Below are 14,021 nucleotides of genomic sequence, written 5' to 3'. Positions count from 1 at the left end.
TTTGAACAGAATTATCAACTGCTGTTAGTGAAATACTTCTTTTTAGAGGGAAAGTGGGATTCGTTTTGAACAGAACTATTTTAACAGTCAACTTTTTTTTTTTTTTTTTTTTTTTTTGCCAGGTCTTATATTTACAAAATAAAGCACACTGTAAATATTGAACAATACACAGATATATTTCCTAACAGTTTATAGTGCGCTGCATATTCTGGATGGGTTCCAAGCAGTAGTTAGTACATATAAATGATATGCCAATCAAAATCATTTTTGCAACTATAACCTGCTGTAACGCAGTATCTTATCTGAGGCGTCAACTTGATAGAAGCCAGATCTCTTTTCTTAAGCTTTAACTCTTGCATGTATAATTTCCCTTGTCTTGAAGTAATCCTGTTTCTGTCCCATAAGCTTCTCAGAAGTGCCTGATAGCAAAGCAAACTTTTATCTAGCGGTAATGTAAAATTTAATCAACATTGCTTTCAATAGACCACATATATTTCATTCCCTAGTAGGAGTCAATTGTCTATAGAATATCTGATAAATGTTAATGAGTGAATAAGATTTTCAAGTGCCTCATATCTCCTTTTCAGGCAACTTTTCTCATAATTCAACTTCTGTATAAAAGCTGACTTTTCCAAACAGCTTCCTGTAGCCAAGTATGTTAGTTACTAAAATTTTGACCATTTGTATGAGTGAATATGTAGTTTCATAATGTTCAAGGTTTGTCTTTGTAACTAGCTTAAGGAATTCCTTCCTCAGCTCTTTATTCGTGTCCTATATTAAATTGCATTTGCCCCCAAATCCCAATAAGTTCAGTGCGTCATTTTTGCAGTGTGACCTCAACAAAAGTTGTAAGGGCATAAGCAAGGGATAGTGAATTATAGAGTGAATAACATGCAAAAGCAGACGAAGGTTTGAAGCATGATGCAACATAAATACTTCTTAGAACCTGATGTCACTCAACAACGCTGCTCTTGCAGGTGTCAATGCTGATGCTGTGACCTGTAGTCACTGGAACGTCCCTTACTTTGGTCCTCACTGCTGCTGGTAGCTGACACTGAACCCTACGTGTAACTGCTTTATGGAAGCTGGAGATAAGTTGTAAATCTCCTTCACTGTTGTTGATCATAACTGTTTAGATGACTTGGGAACTTCTGGTGGTGTGAAAGGACTGTTTGAAATTGCCATTTTTTAGATCCTGATAATAACTATATCCATGAATGAGATTGAAGTACTGTCAGATTAACAAACTGAAAACACCATTCTATACCTCTGAAGGACCCAGAGGTTCAGGAGCCAGCAGCATGGATCATACATTAGAGAGGAGGAAGAGAAGAAAGGAACTTGACTTCCCCAAATCTGTATTTATGGAACAGAACATAGGAAAGACTGAGCACAGTAGAAAAAGAATTAACATTTGAAAATGCTGGAAGGTTTATATAGGGAATGTCAGACTTGCCATATTACAGAGACTGAGTAGTCTTTCAATTTAGCATTCTGTTTATGAAGCATTTAGTGATATGTCTCTATAAGGAGTGTAATCGATAGATGCATGCTCACTCATCCCACTTTCACACATGCATGGTTAAATACTGCAACATGGCAGAAATTTTTCCTTTGCTATTTTTCCTTTCCTATTTTTTTTTGTAGTAGCTTCTTAGCAACAGAGGATATTACAGTTACTGGAGTATAGTAGACAGCCACCACCACCACCAGATGCATCTAATAGTGGAATCTGATTCATATTGGCAAACAACCCTTCACCAATTTCCTGCCTGGTAAATACTGATGCAGATTTCTTGTTTTCTCATTGTTCCTTGTTTTCCTAGAGGATCTCAAAGTGAAGATGTTTTTTATTACCAGTGGTTTGTATATATGGTTAGATGAAGGTGACATTACAGCACTGTTCTACACTTTCCTGACTACCTTGCCATTTATCTGGACAGGTTTCAGTGGTAGTAATGAAGGGTTGGTAGAGAGGGATGTGTAAAGAGTCATCATGGGTATGTTAACCAGAATTTTCCCAGGATGCTTTTGAACATGGTTTGGGAAAGGTGCAAAAATAAGACAGTACAGGAGATAAAAGGAAAGAACACCTTTCTGTACAAGTTCCAGTAGTCTGGAATTAGAAAATTAATTCAGACTTCATATTTACTGTTGCAAGCAATACTTCTTTTATTTCAATTCTTCAAAATATTAAAAAAAATACAGGAAAACTTAAGGATTGCTACATGAATTTAAGCTTGGGACTTCTCCACTTGAAATCTATGACTTAATCTATGTTTAAGAGGTGTTCCTAGGAATAGTTTAAATAGTTGCTGAACATTCAAGCAAGGAAGGTTGACTTAAATCTGGAAAGATTACATCTAACTTCGTAGATATAGTTGAAATTCATTCTAAAGCTAAATCTGATGCTTTTGAATTCAACTAAGAAATATTCAACTTCTTTCACATCTTTAGTGTGAATAGCATAAGACACTGAAATGTCTCAGTCCGCTAAACTGGGAGAGTATTTTCGGAGCGTGAGCTGTGGAAGAACTCAGCAGAAGAATGGTCTGGTGTCTCTTACACTTCAAGAAAAGAAACTCAAAAATTTCATGTATCAACATTCAGGGTTGCTTATGTCAAGATATGATGGATAGCACTTTTCAGGAGAAGTTTTATTACCATTTTAGTCTTATGTTAAAAAAAACTTTTTTTTTCTGGCATCCAAAAACTATGAGGAGAAATTACATTACACAGATGCTTGGTGTGCTATTTAGTATGCACTTTAATTCTCATGCTAATCAGTGGTTAGCTCATTGAAATATTGGTGCTGAACAGCACCTGATGCATGGCAAGGCCTAGTCTGTGTGATGCATATGTGAAGAAGCTGGGCTGGCTGCAGCTGGAATTTTCATAACTGACAGTAGTCTGCTTATTATACACTTTTAATATTTCAACATTGGGATTTTCATGTTCGTGTTTTTTGGTTTATCTGTTTTTGTTATTACCTGGAGTTGAGGCTTTGAGTGAACCTTCAATCATTTCACTACTTGTGAATGGAGTTTGCAGCACTCCCTTTGTATGTCCTCATCTCTGCAAACCTTGGGGGCTGCAATCAATATCCAGAGTAATTTCTGTCCCCACTTGAAAGAAGAAATACAGTGACCCAATTAAGAGAGGAAAATGCTAGACTTCAGTAATGGTTGAAAATGCAATTAAAGTAGGTTACTCACCTACAAAATAAGTTTCTGCTGCCCAAAACATTGCCTTTAGGATGGAACGAAGCAATGGGAATCTAAAAATAGATAAATTAAGCCTGATTAGTCTCAGTGGCATAAATAGGAATACAAGCTAGCATGAGGGATTATTCCACTCTTAAATTTAATTCTCATCTACTGCTATTGCAGAATATTGCATCCAATTCAATCTTGCCTGTTTAAATAAAGTTAGTTGTTGCTGAAGACTCTCCAGGGGCCTTCCTGCTGTGGGATTTGTAATCCAACCCGAGCTGAAAACAGCAGAGAAATCCTCCAGGTTTAAAGTTGATGTAAGATAAAGAAATGGGAGAAAGCGATACTATGTGCCTGTTTCAAACAACTGTTTACTTCTATTATATATTGACACATATTCAAAACTGGAAAACCTCTTCACCTGAGCAAAATTCCTGAACCTTTTGTCTATCACTCCGCTTCTCATACAACCACTTTGTGCCTGTTCTTATGGGATTATCTTAGGAAATCCCTGGGCCTCATCTGTGCTTTCCAGTTCTTTCCACATCGGAGGGCACTGCTTTCAGCTCAGAGCAGTGACAGCCCCACCAGCTTCAGCACAGCTTGGTGAGAGCAGTGGAGTTATTGCTGAGCAAAGCTCCAAGAGACAACAACTGTGTGTCTCACAGGTCTGCCTGCTGAATGGAGCAGGCTTTATACAATTTTATTTATTTATCTGTCTGTCTGTCTATCTATCTATTTGCTTTTGTTGATTCTCCTTTTTCCTGTGTATGCTTGTGAGATGATTCTTCATTTATGAGGTCTGCAAAGCAGGAATCATCACTTTTTTTGTGTGTTTAGGAAATGCCTTCTGTGTAAAGAATGCTTTGGAAATCAGCAATAATCAAGTGAGAAAATTCCCATAGAAAGCATATGAGGGGACAAAGAAACCAAGTGTATAACTCCTGTACTGCCCACAAGCCCATTTTGGTTGGGAGTCAATCATTGACTCCAGCTCTGGAGCTAGTATGTTTCTGGGTGGCTTTTTTCCAGTTCTTCTTCAGACATATAATCGTAGCAGAGCCTTTGAACTAGATGGTATCGCTTTGTACAGGCTTCCATATAATGAAGCAGAATTAATACAGTCTTTAAAAATGTCATTTTTTTATTTGATTATATTTTGATTATATTTTCTAAAGTAGAGAGTGTTTAATATCAGAAAAAACCACTTGAACCAGTGGTATCTACATGGCTGCGAGCTGAGATATGTAAGAATTCATGCATGCATTGACTTCAGCCTGAAAGTGTCTCAACTAATTCTCCATTATGATTATAATAAAATGTCTACATCTGCTTCACCCTTTCTCTATCAATTTTATATTTAAAACCTGATATAATTTGCTAGTGTAGTAGAGCTGAATCACAGTCTAGAATGGAATTTACGATTTTCGCTAGAGTGAGTGAAATTTGATATAAGATTCTAAGAAAAGCTACTTATGGCCCAATTGCAGTATAATCACATCTCTTTAAATTCATGTGAGAAAATGTTACAGTAATCTTGAATATAGTGATATAAAACTATTTCTTAGGATTCTAAGAATAAAATACTGTCATTATGTTAGGGAACGTTCAAACTCAATGCTTAGACAGCTTATATGAAATAAATATGGGGGTAGACATGATTAACACCTTGGCTGCATGATCTTAATACCTGAAAGAGGAAGGTGAAATAGAAATATATTTTGACAAAAAACAGTTGTGTGTTTGTGCATTTTCTCCCATCTTGAAGATATTCCCTACAGCAGTTAAAAACAAGCTGTTGGGTGCAAAAGGAGACTAAAATGGTATAAGGTTGTCTCACCCCTGCTGGGGGCACTCAAAGAACCCCTGATCCTGACCCTGGTGTGTGGAACCACGCTGGCTTTGGGCCCCATGTGTGCTGGTTGGCTGCTGTTACTGAGCAAGGCATGAGATAGATTGCAGGGGCTGTCCCAAAATCAGGTCCTCAGATATAGTCCTGGCAAGCAATTTTATCCATGTGTACATGTTGATGCCATTTTAAGAGGCTGTTGATCTCCTTCTGTTTGGTAAATGTCATGGAGAATAGAGACATTTCCAGTCTCTCACGGGACCCTGAAAAGGGATCAATTGTGCTTTATCCTTGCAGTGGTTCTTCAAAGCAGTTGTGGAAAAAATGTAATTCAAGTGCCTTCTGTCCTCTGGTGCTATCAGAAATAAGGCCTTATGTATGATGTGATTTTTTTTAAATAATGACTGTGACTCATAAAATACATACATGAAATAGATGCCATGAAACTGTTCATCTGATGGGACCTTTTTGTCGTGGAATCTAAATAGCAACAAAGTTGTTTAAAAAAAAAAAGAATAAGCAAGAGCAAAATCCCTATAAGTTCTTTTTGCATTTCAGCAAAAATATACTTTTTGTGGTGTTTACATCTAATCTGGTTTATTCCAGCAACACCTCTGGGTCTCATCAGAGTGCTCATGAACATCATTTTGTAATTTATCATCAAAAGCAACACTAGCTTAAAAAACAAAGAAAATGTTCTTCAAATATTTTTTAACAAATACTTAAAATTGCAGTGGCCTCTCCTTGGCTTTCTTATCAATCGTATTTATCTCAATATATGATATCTCATAATTTTTAACCTTCAGATAGTGAGAAGGCATGGTGATAAAGATTTCACATCAGAATTCCTTGAAGTAACATCTGTAGATCCTGTGGTGCTCTTGTTCGTTTCTTCTGTGGTAAACTTGGTTGGTCTGAATTAAATAATTTTATTCACCCTTTTTGGAGGAAAAATAGTCTTAATGTAAGTAGGTGGATGCAGAGAGATGCCTACATGTTTGATTCTCAGTTTTAGTACCTTTGAAGCCAAGGGAGTGGAATGGAAAGTACATCCTCATCTACAGTTTGCTATCATGGTGAATTAAAACTCTTTGAACACGTGTGAGCAAAGCATTTGGTAGATTTGTCTTGGAGAGAAATGTCAAGATTCATACTAATTTTATAACACCTTATTCTTGTATGAATACTGGGACTAGTACTGCACTTTAGAACACCTTTTAATATTTATACATTTAAATACAGAAGAAGTAGCATTAAGGATCTGGCATACATTAAATTGCTTTGACTGTCAATCAGCAGAATAATACTGCCTATATTCATATAAAGTTACTTCTTGCATATAAAAACATTTATAGGCTGTATCTTTCTTAAGAGATCTGAAAATGTCTAACATGAGACCATTAAATATTCCTTTCATTACTGTTCCTTAGATTGCTCAGTATCATACTTGGCAAAATATCATTCAGTTACTGCTTTTGGCCATGGAATTCACTGAAGAAGTTCATATTAAAGAGTTTAGCTGGAATTAGAGAGATTAAGACAGTGCTTTTTACTGTTATTGTTGAAGTTTTTATTTGTTGGCTGAAAGCTTTTAAAGTAATTTCAAATATTTTCCTTCTAATTGCTTTCCGAAAACTTTTAAATCTGTGCTATTTGCAAACAGTGTGTCTGAGGGAGATTTGAGGATGTATGAATAAAATATCAGTGTCTGTTTTCTTTAGGATCCTACTAAAGTATTTTATTTGCTGAGATTCTTTTTTTTTGCTATAAGCAATCAGTAAAAACGTGTATATACATACATATGTATATATAGACACACATCTATATGAAAATTAGTGTGGCAGATGTTTAACGCTCTGCAATAAGAATCTGAATGGTTGCCTAAATTAAAGGCCTTTAAGACTTTAAATATGAGAAGACTGTCTAATACATGATTGTACAATAATTAATGAAATGCTAATTATTCCTATTAATTTGCCTAAAATGAACAACTAATTTGCCTAAAATTCAGCATTGGAGATGTGATTGCAAAGCTGGATGTTTCAATGCACTTATTTTAATATTTTATGTTCCTGCTGGCCAGTTGCTCAACAGCAGTGTGTTTTTAAGCAAATAAGTCTTCTGGAGCCATTGTAGGAACTCCTTTTGTTTTCAGTGGAGCCTGCATTTCCTCCTCATCACTGAACCCCGATCAAAGATGAGGATCCTAATACAATCCTTAGAAGGATTTTCTAAATCCTGGAAGAAAATGATAAAAATAACCGTGGTGCAATAAGTTGTGGTAGGCAAAGCCAGTAAAAATAATACTTCCCAAGTAGTTTTTTGCACATGTACTAAGAGATTTCCTAGAAAATTTATAGTAGAACTCAGAAGAACATGAATCTACTTCTAGAAGATATCTTCCCCTGGAAATAAGGAGAACGTTGTAATCTGCCTCATAAGTGGATTTCTACTTTGCTCTCCTACAGCAATCACTAATCATAAACTTGTTGATGAAATATGAATGGAATAACTCCAATATAAATCTTGCATGTTAAGTGATGCTCCAACACGACATGAAATTCATCAGAGGTGCTGTATTTGGGTGACAAATGTATTGTGTCTGTGCTTATATAAATACCCTAAACATACACAAGTACAGTGGTTTTGACCTTAATGGAGGAGGATTCCAACATCTGCTTGATGACATTTGATCATGAGCTGTCCCAAATGAAGAGCTCTTTGGCTGCATCTGGTAAAACTGTCCATCTCTTCTGAACTCAATGAATCAATGCCTAAACTTTAAAAGCTACTCATTGTCCATGGTAAACAATATTTTTTGCAATTGGCAGAGAATGATGTTTCTTCAAAAATTTCAGAACGGTGCCAGAGAAACACAAATACTTCTGAGGGTAGCTCTGTAGCATCAAAATTGAGGACATCATTTTGCATTTCTTTTGAGATAAAATTTGTGCTTTATCTATTTACAAGGCTTTACATTTCAAGTTTTGAAATATGCTTCATTTATGAGTATAAATCCCTTACAAATGTAGTGATATTACATCTGTGAACCAGTTACTAAAATCTGCTTCCTAGCTTCTAGTAGCAAAAATAAAATAGATACTTATATTTTATAAAATAATATGAATGCCACCTACTGCTTCTGAAGTATTGAAACTGTCACGAAGTAGTTGCTCTTCTAGAGAAGAGCACTCTGCTCCTGCTATGAACACATCTTACTTAAAAGTAAAGCCTCTACAGAGATTAGCTGGATATCCATCTAGAATAGAAATGTAATTTTTACTTTCACTAAGAAAATAAATTGTGTTTCCTGATGAGAAGAAACAGTATTTAACGTAATACATCTGATGATACATTGGTGTTTTTAGATACTACTGAAATGATGAGAATAATAACCCTCTCCCAAACCTATTCCCACCCCATCTACTGTTACCAGAGTAATTTTAGTGTATATTGTTTTGTTTGCAGTAATCAGGCTGAAGTAGCATTAGTCCAGCTTCTCATCTTTTAATTACAGACAGTTTATTGTCTATGCTGTCCCACTTTCTGCATGGTTCCCCACCAGCCAGCTAGACTTAGCAATCTCCATTAATTTAATTTGGCATTTCATTCAATCAGACAGACTGTGAACATGATGATTTTTTTTTTTTTTAAATAACACAATGCTCATTCTTAATTGATGTCCTTATCAGGCATTGTATTTGCCAGAGCTGTAATTATTGGTTGGGCAGCAAAATCAAATCTGCCCAAATGCAGTGAAGATGTTCTCAAGTGAAATTATTAAGATACAGTACTTAGACCTGCAAAGTAATTTAGTTTTGGTCTGTAATTACATCTTTTGGGATCATTATCTTTCTTTTTACTCATAAGGATAGTGCAACCTCAGAGGAATTATTGTGCCAGATATGAGCAGATATGAGATAGAACTGTGATCCTTGCCATAATGTATGTTTGTGCAAGTGGATAGTATTCTATATAGAACATATGAGCACGTTCACACTATAGAAGAATGATTTTATTAATGTCCTTATTTAAAAAAGGACATGGTCTCTAATCTTGTTGCAGAACTACTGAAACTGTGATCAGCTCAGGATGCTGTTGCAGTAAATCGACATTAGGAATGATAGAATTTGGGGGGTATGCAACTATCAAAAATACATAAACAAGTGCACTTGTAATGCTCCAACATAACGAACTTAGCATGAGTTTGTGGGCAGTTCAGCATCAAGGCACTCAGAATTCTTGTCTGAAGGCACTACTGAGTATCTGAGCTGAGAAACTTTAGAAAGCATGTTTTGACTAAAGTTTAACTAACAATTGTGAAAGGACAGAGTCGTGAGGAGGGTGAGGAAGAATTCTGTAGTCATTTCCAATAAATCTTTTATTTATTCTCAGATTTATAATATGTAATCTTTGAGAACAGAACTGCAATCACTGTTCAAGACAAATATTTTCTCAGTTTCTTGGTATGTTCTGAGAAGATGACAAAATGTGTTTCATTTTGTATATATGTTTTTGTTTGTTTGTTTTTTGTTTTTGTTTTTCATTTGGAACATTTATATGGTTTTGCTTTTATTCCATGCTGGGACAATAATCTATCCAATGGTTGTTTGTTTTTTTTTATCTTGCATTGTTAAAGTAACCAGCATTATTGTTAAAGGAGTTACTTTAAAAAGCTGATGTGTTTGCCTGATGAATCTAGTTTTACCTTTTAACTTAAAATATCAGTTTTATAAAAATTCTTGTTAGTTTCACTGAGATGCTCAGAGAAAAATCTGGGTCGCTGTATGCCTAATTTTATGTTCCTTAAGTATGCCTCCAATTACCCTTGTTTTGCCAGTGAATAGTGGATATGAGCTCAAATGTTTTTTAGATTAGAGTTGCATCACAATTAGGTTGATTTAAAGGTAGAAACGTACAGAGCTTTAATAAGATACGTCAATTAAAATCAGTAGCAAAGTTCCCATTAAATAAATAGGTTCAAAATTGTAATGTGTCTAAAACTTCATAACTAATAACAATTAGATTTGGTCCTTATTCTTCTTTTGTATATTATGCTTTCATGGTGTAAACTTTTGTTCTCTTATTTTGGTTATTTCTTGCTGTGGATTTTCACTCATCAGAGTTGCAAAAGAGCTCAAACAGTAGCCCATATTGAACCTTCTGTGATTTTTATTTAGTTTTAGTGGGTTTTGTTGTTGTTATTTCATTTTTAGGATTTCAGACTTGGTGGCTATATGTATTTATATTCCCAGCTGCCAAATTGTATACAATGAAGCCAACCATATCACACTTCTTTCTTAAAACATCGTTGCCTTGATATATGTGAATTTGTCATTTTGGTGCTTTCAGAGCCCAACAATTTTTAAGCTCTGGCAGCTAAAAAGGGTGGCTTGGAAGCCCAAGCAGCATCATACTTTGACTACAGGTGGCTAATCCTTTTATCGTAAGGTCTGGCCAAAGTCCGGTCTTTGAAAATGTGTACTTTGCAGAAGTGGTGCAATGATACAGTTTTTTAAACCTAAGCAGGAGCTAATTTGGTCTTCCTTAAAGCATACGCTGGGGAAAGATAGAGGATATGAATTATCTTGGTATTACATTTGCACACCCTTCCTGCAAAGGAGTATTAAGCCAATGTGTTGGGCTTTGGATTGAGTAGTCAAGGCTGAGAGAAGAGCATCAATGAACAATTTTAGAAAGAATCAGTTTTCTTGACATTCTTTATACAAGGTGTTAGTAAGTAGACACCCAGCCTCCTAACAGCACTCTTCTCAGTGCCTGTGGAGTTCAGCAGGGCCACTTCGAGGGCCCTTGTAACTGAAGCGTAGAGAACAGAACTGTCATACTTTCCATGCAATAGTTTGCATGAAGAATGAAAGCTGTGTTTCACAGCAAGTTCAGAAGAGGTTTTGTTTGTTTGCAGTCCGTTCTGTAAAATCAGTGTATGTGTGTGTTTGGTTTCCACTGATTTGCTGTGGCAATAAGATATGACACTCAGGCATAATGTTTCTTTAACCTTAAGATGGAGTTCGTTGAATTCCTAGAATCAAAGGAAACAAGCAGTAGTCTGCTTTGCCTCTGCTCTGATTGACGGTGTAGATGCTGCTTGAAAGGGCAAAACTAATTTTGTAAACATGTGCTGGTGTTGACAAAGGAAGCTGTAAAGTTCCTATTCTTTTGTAGATACAGAGCTGAGTGCTCTGTGATATTTAGATGCAAAAAGTTTATGCAAATCCTTGCTCATAGCTATGGCTAAAGCATCACAAAGCCGGCATGAAACAAAGATAGCTGAACTAGGTGCTGCATCTCAATCTTGCTCTGACCCGGGGAAATAGAGGAGGTGGGACCCCATAGGACTGTACCTGGGCAGACACAATTGCTAGATCTGGCCCTCTAATTTGAATGCCTGCTCTCAGGTGGAGGAATGCTCTATCATGTTTATGAGGGGTCTGGGCGAGTGATCCTTCAGAAACTAATGGAGAAAAGTGTTGATTGTAACAAGAATCATTTTACAGAAAACATCTTTCCCAAATTATTTTATTAAAATAGACAAGAACCCCTTGTTCTATTTAGAATGATTTATAACTGTTCCCCGCTGATCACAAAGCATTTCTAAATTAAAAGCCATTAATTATAGCCTTATATAGATACAAAGATATGCAAGAAGTGCTTTGTAATTCCAGCTCTGCACTTCAGGTGAGAGCTTTTTAAATTACTTGGACCATTGGAGCCACCTGCTTGACTAAACGCTGAGGGCCCTGTGTTTCAGTACTCATCAGTGCATTGCAGTGTTAACATTGTTACTGATTTTTCTCATTTCTCCAGGGCAAATACTAATTAATGGATACAATTCACAGCTGATTAGCTGTAGTTTCTTCAGTAATTACATTCGCAGACTAACTGTTCAGAAGAGGATTTCTAACCCAGTTCTTATTTCACTCTAAGCTTAATTTGTTTTTTGAATTGTTTAGGTCCTTAAGATAATAACCATTTTATTTCCTTTTGTTGTTATAGGTACCATTAGATAATAAGGAATGTTAATCTTAGAAATACTCACTGGTTATTGTCGTGTGCCTTAAATGGATTTCTAATTCAGAGACAAAAAAAAAAAATAAATTTCAATGTAGTTTTATCCATATTAACAAAAGCTTAAATGTGTCAGGTTCTGACATCAGTGCCTGAGCCATATACCATAGAGTCCTTAATATCGTATCCTCATAAGAGAAGGAATCCTGGGCCACATAGCAGCAGCTTCTAGCTTTGACAGTCCTCATTATATCATTTACTCTCACAGCCTTAAAAAAATGGAATAGTCTGTTTCTACTTTCTCCAATGTATTATTTTTATAAAACAAAAAGGAAAAATAACACTTGCCATTTGAACCATCAGTAGCTGTGATGTGAGGAGTGGATGTCGATCAAAAGAATATAGAATTATATTCTTTGAGGTAAAATTCAGCTTTTGAGGCTATGAGGCCCTTGGACTCCGAGCTCATGAAAATAGGATTGGTTTTATTCTTATTTATTTATCCAGTGTTGCAGTTATATCAGTCTGGTTTACCTTTGCATTTAGGTACAGTTTTAAAAACTGATATAGAATTATATATAGAATTATTATTTTGCTGTAGAAACAACAGCTCTGTTGGGACCGTGTAAGGGGTTTTTTTTCACGTAAATCCTTCTTAGCATGTATCTAACTGACATGAAAAAAATCTGTCTGTCTTGCTGATCTTGGTGTTGAGCAGAAGTACTATGTCTTGGTGCCCCAAATCCACCCACACATCTTTCTGTGCCAAAGCAGTAACTTGAATGTACAATTTAATTTGATGTTTTGGTTTTTTTTTTAATTCCCTCCCCAGTGACATCTGAGATTTGAAAGTGGATGACATTATTTGAGTACCTGTGTAGCTGAGGAAAATAGAGTTTAAATAGCCATGAAGCAGCTTACATAATATGTAAACATCTCTGTTCCTTAAAATGATACAAGTTGAAAGATTCAGCATTTTAGGGAGTATGAAGTAAGGAATATCTTATATCAATTTGTTTTGTTGACCAGGACTTACTGTTTTTATCAGGTGCATGAGGCTCCATTTCTTTGTCTCCATCTTTCTTTCTCTGAGCACCTTTTTCATCCTTTCTCCTTACAGTTTTTTTTTTTTTTCTTTTTTTTTTTTTTTTTTTTGGTTCATTTGCCTTTTGGTCTTATCTTGAGAATTGGATTTTGGATTATTCTGGGAAATAAATGTTCTTGAAAGAGTCAATCTATGGTACCCCTCTGCTCCTGGGCACTGCAGGAGCTGCAGAGAGTCACAGTCTGAAGCATCTCCCCACTAAAAAAATGCAGTAGTGAATTGGGCTGGAGCAAAGTGGTTTTATATTCAGGACAGGTTCTTCTGCTCTGGGAGCACAACAGGGCTTGTTGTTTGGAAAGAAAAACAGCCTCTGCAGGTTGATGTCTACTCACTGTCATGAACATGCAGAGCTTGTGCTGGTGGCATTGGCTGGAGTGGATTTTTGTTGCTGTTTGGCTTAGGTTGGGAAGAGTTGTGATTTTTGCTTTGTTTTGTTTTCTTTGGCAAGGTCTGGCAAGATAAAACAAAAGCCTGATGAAAAATGCTGCTCGGCAGAAGTCACAAATGGGAGTGTAGGGAGTTGCTGTGTGTGGAGCCAGTGGCAGCACAGCAGGGCAAGGTGTCGTGTTGGCAATGCTTCGCTCTCACTGGGTCCCCTGCAATTTGTGCTGTGCCCCAGACTGGAAACTCAAACATGTGAAAGCTTATGATTTAGTGTTTTATATGGTAGCTGTGTGGCAATTGTGGTCTGTTCCTTAAAGTAAATACTCCAGACACCTGTCTGCCTTTTGGAAGTGCCTTTTATGGGAATAAGGCATGCTCAGTGCCTATTGCCAAATGCTGACAATCTCTTCCTTTCTGCAATAAGTCTATAGAAGAAAAAGTACTT

The 14,021-nt window shown here is 36.2% G+C and overlaps 1 protein-coding gene across 2 annotated transcripts in view; it reads left to right on the top strand.

Annotated features, from left to right (window-relative positions):
* TOX3 (TOX high mobility group box family member 3) overlaps positions 1-14,021 on the top strand; it is a 72,088-nt gene that overhangs the window by 32,073 nt on the left and 25,994 nt on the right. The window lies entirely within an intron of this gene.

Source organism: Cyrtonyx montezumae, unplaced genomic scaffold (genome assembly GCF_038088225.1).
Source record: "Cyrtonyx montezumae isolate F1298 unplaced genomic scaffold, pur_monq_1.0 scaffold_17, whole genome shotgun sequence".
NCBI lineage: Eukaryota > Metazoa > Chordata > Aves > Galliformes > Odontophoridae > Cyrtonyx > Cyrtonyx montezumae.
The sequence above is the reverse complement of the archived record's forward strand: the minus strand, read 5'-3'. Positions and strand labels throughout refer to the sequence as shown.